Below are 7,353 nucleotides of genomic sequence, written 5' to 3'. Positions count from 1 at the left end.
AAGCACAGTCTGACAGGAATATATTTATAAGGCCCAGTTAAATGTTGGGATGATAGTCTTCAAAAGCTAAAGGTTACATATCACAGTCTCAGTGAGATATATTAAGGATGTGTAACTACAGCATGTGGCAGAATTTGAGCAATGCCTTCACAATACAATGTGCTGGAGGATAAGAGGAAACATGTTCAAGAGACAGTCACTAGACCAGTCTGGCTGAAGCACAGCGTGCCTGTAGGGGAGCAGTTGGAGATAAGATGATTAAAATAGGATGAGTCCAGATTGCCACAGGCCTCAAATACCATGCTTAGAAGTTTGCGCTAGATTGTGTGTGTGTGTGTGTGTTTTCAGTGGAGGAACGATATGATCAGTTGCAGGCTTTTAAATCAGAATCCACGGGTTTAATAAGTGAGGGTCAAAATAAGAATCTCTTCCTTCCCTCAGTGGCCCTAGGGTAGCTTCATTGTTTATCATCCTCACTCTTTTCCAGGGTCCTCAAATAAGAACACTATAAAAGTTGGCTCTTTCATCAGACCTTCTAAGCTCTCCCTACAGTACACACAGTAGAGCAAGGTTCTGAAAGTAAAAGATCCGATGGATTAGGCTCTCTACTAACAAACATTAAAGCCCTTTGCGGGTAAGACAGAGGCAGTGTGGAGGAGAGCGTCATGGAGGCCATCACGCAGCCAGCAGAGTGTGGTGAGGGGCGGGAGGTCACTGGTACTAAGACATCTGCGACCAAGGAGACAGTAACCTCGGAAGCCCATCATTAAAAAAAAAAAAGAGTTAAAGGTTACACAGTACTAAATAACAAGGCTATAGCTTATGAGTTATTTTTTGGATAATGTTTCTGTAAAATTTGACTACTTTTTGATAACGCTGTGTTGAGATAAATATTTGAGGTAAGAATTGTAGGAATGATAAAGCAGAAAAAACATTAAAAAAATTTTACTAAAGGGAGTCATAATTAGGCAGAAAGAGTTTTGAGCTGGGAGGCAGACAATTTGGGTTTCTAGTCTTAGTTCTGCATTATCTTTGGGTAGCTTTAAGCAAGTTGTCATGCTCAGTTACTTTTTCTATAAAGAGGAAAAAGAAGATGAGATGGGGGACACTATTGATCTCTGAAATCTCTTTCACTTAGAAGGGCAACAAATTCTAGGCTTTTATGAGACTGAAGCCTCAAGCACTTTAACATTTTTGGAATGTTTAACTGCTTGATATTATCTCCACATAAGGAAGGAAGGGATGTATGGGGGAACTTCTGTGTACAACATTGTATTATTTCACTAATTTCCATGTTTTCTTGTCAATTTCGTAATTTTTAAAAGAAACTCTGTATTTTTACAGTTTACTGAGCACAAGTTTGTCTTAGTATCTTTTGAAGTGAATCAAGTGTTTCTCCATTATTCTAAATTATCTGGAAATATTTGGAAGAATTTTTGTGACACGTAGCACAGTATTCCTTACATTTTATCACAGTATAGTGTATATTCTGAAGGTGAACAATGCATGTAGCAGCTGGCATCCTCAATGTTTCTTCTTTAAGAAAGGAATATGTTTGGTTGTTTTGCTCTCCTAGTATAACTGTTTAGAACAAAAGACAACAGGAACAACATTTTGCTTTTTTTAATAGACTTTATTTCTCAGAGCAGTATTAGGTTCACAGCAGAACTGAACAGAAGGTACAGAGATTTCCCATATACTCCCTGGCCCTGCCCATGCACAGCCTCCCCATTATCGACATCCTCTACCAGGGTGGTACATTTGTTACAACTGATGAACCTACATCAATACATCACTATCACCCAAAATCCATAATGGTTCCCTATTAGTGGTGTACATTCTAAGGGTTTGGACAAATATATATGACATGTATCCACCATTATAGAATCACACAGAGTAATTTCACTGCTCTAAAATCCTCTATACTCTGTCTATTCATCCCTCTTTCCCCTTGACCCCCGGAAACTACTGATCTTTTTACTATCTCCATAGTTTTGCCTTTTCCAGAACATCATATAGTTGGAATCACACAGTATGTTGCCTTTTCAAACTGGTTTCTTTCACTTAATAAAATGCATTTAAGTTTCCTCCATGTCTTTTCACAGCTTGATAGCTCATTTCTTTTTAGCACTGAATAATAATGCCTTATCTGGATGTACCACCATTTATATTTATCCATTCACCTACTAAAGGACATCTTGGTGCTTCCAAGTTTTGGCAATTATAAATAAAGCTGCTATAAAAATTTGTGTGCAGTTTTTGTGTCGACATAAGTGTTCAACTCCTTTGGGCAAATACCAGGGAACACAACTGCAGGATCATGTGGTAAGAATAGGTTTAGTTTTGTAAGAAACTGACAAACTGTCTTCCAAAGTGGCTGTACCATTTTGTATTCCACCAGTGATGAATGAGGGTTTCCGTTGCTCCACATCCTTGTTAGCTGTTGATGTTGTCAGTGTTCTAGATATTGGCCATTCTAATAGGTGTGCAGTGGCATCTCACTGTTGTTTTAATTTGCATTTCCCTGATGACATATGATGTGGAGCATCTTTTCATATTAAAAAAAAAGATTAAAAAAATCTTATTTGCCATGTGTATATCTTCTTTGGTGAGGTGTCTGTTAAGGCGTTTGGCCCATTTTTTAATTGGGTAGTTGGTTTTCTTATTGTTAAGCTTTGAGAGTTCTTTGAATATTTTGAATAACATTTCTTTATCAGATATGTATTTTATAAGTATTTTCTCTCCGTCTGTAGCTTGTTGTATCATTCTCTTGACACTGTCTTCCACAGAGAAGAAATTTTTAGTTTTAATGAAGATCAGCTATCAATTATTTCTTTCATGGATTGTGCCTCTGGTGTTGTATCTAAAAAGTCATCACCAAACCCAAGGTCATCTAGATTTTCTTCCATCTTATCTTATAGGAATTTCATAGTTTTGTGTTTTACATTTAGGTCTGTGATCCATTTTGAGTTAATTTTTGTAAAGGGTATAAGGCTTGTGTCTAGATTCATTTTTTTTTGCATGTGTATGTATAGTTGTTCCAGCACTATTTTTGGAAAGGTTATCTTTTCTCCATTGTGTTGCCTTTGCTCCTTTGTCAAAGATCAATTGACTATTTATGGAGATCTATTTCTAGGATTTTTATTTTGTTCTATTGATCTGTTTGTCTATTCTTTCACCAATAACATACTGTCTTGATTACTATAGCTTTATGGCAAGTCTTGAAGTCGGGTAGTGTCAGTCCTTCAACTTTGTTCTTCTTGAATATTGTATTGGCTATTTGGGATCTTGTATCTCTCTGTATAAACTCTAGATTCAGTTTGTTGATATCCATAAAATAACTTGCTGAGATTTTGTTTGGGATTACATTGAATCTATAGATCAAGTTGGGAAGAACTGATGTCTTGACAATATTGAGTCTTCTTTTCCATGAATACAGAATATCTCTCCACTTATTTAGGTCTTTTTTGATTTTGTTCATCAGAGTTTTGTGGTTTTTCTAATATAGATCTTGTACATATTTTGTTAGATTTATACCTAGGTATTTCATTTCTTTTGGTGCTAATATAAATGGTATTGTGTTTTAAATTTCAAATTCTTCTTGCTCATTGCTAGTATATAGGACAATAATTGACTTTTGTATATGAACCTTGTATCCTGCAACCTTGCTACAATTGCTTATTAGTCCCAGGAGTTTCTTTTCTGTTATTTTGAGTTTTCTACATAGATGATCATTTCATCTGCGAACAAAGATGGTTTTATTTCTTTCTTCCCAATCTGTATACTTTTAATTTCCCTTTCTTGTCTTATTTCATTAGCTAGAATTCCAGTACAGTGTTGAAAAAGAGTGATGAGAGGTGACATCCTTATCTTATTTCTGATCTTAGTGGTAAAGTTTTGAGTTTCTCACCATCAAGTGTGATATTAGCTATAGATTTCCTGTAGATGTTCTTTAGCATCATGAGGAAGTCACCTCTATTCCTAGTTTTTACCATGAATGGGTCTTGAATTTTGTCAAATGCTTTTTTTGCATCTATTTTTATGATCATGTGATTTTTCTTCTTTAGCCTGTTAAGGTGGTGGTTTACATTTATTGATTTTCAAATGTCGAACCAACCTTGCATACCTGGGGTAATTCCCATTTAGTGATGGTGTATAATTCTTTGCATACATTGTTGGATCTAAGTTTCTAATATTTTGTTGAGGATTTTTACATCTATGTTCATGGGAGATATTGGTCTACAGTATTCTTTTCTTGTAATGCCTTTGCCTGGTTTTGGTATTAGGGTAATCTTGGCCTGATAGAATGATTTAGAAAGTAGTCCCTCTGCTTCCATCCTCTGAAAAAGTGTGTAAAGAATTGGGACCGGCCCTGTGGCTTGGCGGTTAAGTGCGTGCGCTCTGCTACTGGCGGCCCGGGTTCGGATTCCTGGCATGCAGCGACGCACCGCTTCTCCGGTCATGCTGAGGCCATGTCCCACATACAGCAACTAGGAGGATGTGCAACTATGACATACAACTATCTACTGGGGGGCTTTGGCGAAAAAAAGGAGGAGGATTGGCAATAGATGTTAGCTCAGAGCCGGTCTTCATCAGCAAAAAGAGGAAGATTAGCATGGATGTTAGCTCAGGGCTGATCCTCCTCACACACACACACACACAAAGAATTGGTATAATTTTTTCCTTAAATGTTTGGTAGAATTCACCAGTGAACCCATCTGGGTTTGGTACTTTCTGTTTTGGATGGTTATTAATTTTTGATTGAATTTCTTTAATAGATATAGACTTATTTACATGGTTTATTTCTTCTTGCATGAGTTTTGGTAGATTGTGCTTTTCAAGGAATTGGTCCATTTCACCTAGGTTATCAAATTTGTGGACATAGAGTTGTTCATAGTATTCCTTTATTTTCCTTTTAATGTCCATGGGATCTGTACGGATGTTCCCTATTTCCATTCCTGATGTTAGTAATTTGTGTTCTCTTTTTTTCTTTGCTTGGCTAGAGCTTTATCAATTTTATTGATCTTTTCAAAGAACTGGCTTTTGGTTTCAATGATTTTTCTCTTACTTTCCTATTTTCAATTTCATTGATTTCTGTTCTAATTTTTATTATTTCACTTTTTTTTTGCTTACTTTGTGTTTAATTTGCTCTTCCTTTTCTAGTTTCCTATTCTGAGACATTAGATTATTGTGTTTATATCTTTCTTCTTTTATAGTATATGCATTTAATGCTATAAATTTCCCTCTAAGCACTGCTTTTGCTGCATCTCACAAATTTTGATACGTTGAGTAACATTTTACATTAAAAAAATTTTTTATACACAAAGGCTAACACAGTGACTAGCCCATTGTAGGTGCTCAATTAACATTTTTTAAACTCTTCAATTACATGAATGAATGAGTGAATGAAAGAATAAGTTCCTCAAAAACTTACTGTTTTTCTTATCTATGAAAAATTCCTAAGGGTTACAAAAAATTGATCATAATTTTTATACAACCTGGAATATAAGATGGTATATCATTTTCATCATTGACTTAGAAACCTAAGACTTATAAACATCTTAGCAAACCAAAAAAAAAAAAAAAAAAAAACCCCACAAATTTTACAACTCTCTTAATTAATTTCAAAGTCAAAGCACTTCCTCATTATACAAATTCATATACCCTTGGGGATCACTTTAGCTAAAATGCTATTATTTTGACTTTTTTTTTTTTTTGTGAGGAAGATCAGCCCTGAGTTACCAGCCTTGCTAATCTTCCTCTTTTTGCTGAGGAAGACTGACCCTGAACTAACATCTATTGCCAATCCTCCTCTTTTTTCTCCCCAAAGCCCTAGTCGATAGTTGTATGTCATAGTGGCACCTCCTTCTAGTTGCTGTATGTGGGATGCCATCTCAGCATGGCCGGACAGCGGTGCCTCAGTGCGCGCCCGGGATCTGAACCTGTGTCGCCAGTAGCAGAGCGTGCGCACTTAACTGCTAAGCCAAGGAGCCGGCCCCCTATTTTGACATTTGTTGATGCTGAATATGGGAAACTGAAATCTTAACTCCTGTGGGTAGAGGGGTATATACAATTTTGTATTTGTAGCAGAACGGAGTAATCACTCCATTGTCTAATATATCTGGATATTCATGTTCCTCAATTAATGTATTTTGGTTATAGTATGAAAATTAGTCCTAGTGCTTGAAACCAATGTTAAAAATATATTTAAAATATTTAAATTTTATCATAGTTTCCCTAATAGTATTCACAAAGATTTATATAATGTATTAATAAAATATTTTTGCTAAAGTAAGATTTTTAATTTGTATTGTTCAAGATATGTTAATTTCAGTGTTCAAACAACCCCAAAATTCAAGTAGCTTAACTCAATAAAAATGTCTCATCTTCTTCTCCGGTTGCAGAAAAGACAGTGGCTCTGTGCGAAACACTCTGGGTCTTGGTTGTGACTAGTGAGTGTCAGTTCTTGGGAGCATTTCTGCCTCTGCAGCCCTTAGGCCTGATACTTCTGGAAGAAAGTGCATGACAGACATATAGTGATCTGTTCCTGGTCAAGCAAAAGTTGCCTTCAGCACCAGTTCCTCATACTATGTTCCTGCTGTCACCCAGCATGCACCCTATTTATGGGGTAAAACTGATGTCAATGGAGAGTTCAAACAACTAAGCTTTTATGACTTTAAGGAGAAATATTTGGTGGTTTTCTTTTATCCTTTGGATTTCACCATTGTGTATCCTACAGAAATTGTTGCTTTTAGTGATAAAGTGAATGAATTTTATGATGTGAACTGTGAAGTTGTTGCAATTTTGGTGGATTCCGACTTTAACAATCTTGCCTGGATAAATACACAAAGGAAGAAAGACAGTTTGGGCCACAAGAACATTGCACTCTCATCAGATTTAACTAAACAAGTTTCCTGAGACTATAGTGTGCTGCCACTGAGAGGTCTTGCACTAAGTGGTCTCTTCATGATTGACCCCAATGGAGTCATCAAGGATTTGAGTGTCAACAATCTCCCAAGCCAAAACAAAGCATTCCAGTTCGTGGGGGCCCATGGAGAAGTCTATCCTGTAAACTGGACATCAGATTCTCCTACAATCAAGCCAAATCTAACTGCTTTCCAAGAATATTTAGAGAAGGTAAATCAGTAGATCATTCCATGTGAACCTGCAGCTTCTCACGTCAGAAAAGAACAACAGGTAGAACTCACATTTATCATTTCAAAAATAATTTTTATAGATGGCAAAAAGTGAATTATGCTTGTATTCATAAATATTACTTTAAATGTTTTGATGGAGAAAAGAAAGTCTCTTCAACAAGTGGTGTTGGGAAAACTGGATAGCCACATGCGAAAA

The 7,353-nt window shown here is 36.1% G+C and overlaps 1 pseudogene; it reads left to right on the top strand.

Moving 5' to 3' along the window:
• The first annotated feature begins 665 nt into the window (after positions 1-665).
• LOC131410397 (thioredoxin-dependent peroxide reductase, mitochondrial-like) lies at positions 666-7,149 on the top strand (annotated as a pseudogene).
• Positions 7,150-7,353: the final 204 nt, after the last annotated feature.

Source organism: Diceros bicornis, chromosome 9 (genome assembly GCF_020826845.1).
Source record: "Diceros bicornis minor isolate mBicDic1 chromosome 9, mDicBic1.mat.cur, whole genome shotgun sequence".
NCBI lineage: Eukaryota > Metazoa > Chordata > Mammalia > Perissodactyla > Rhinocerotidae > Diceros > Diceros bicornis.
This window is presented reverse-complemented; position numbering and strand designations above follow the sequence as displayed.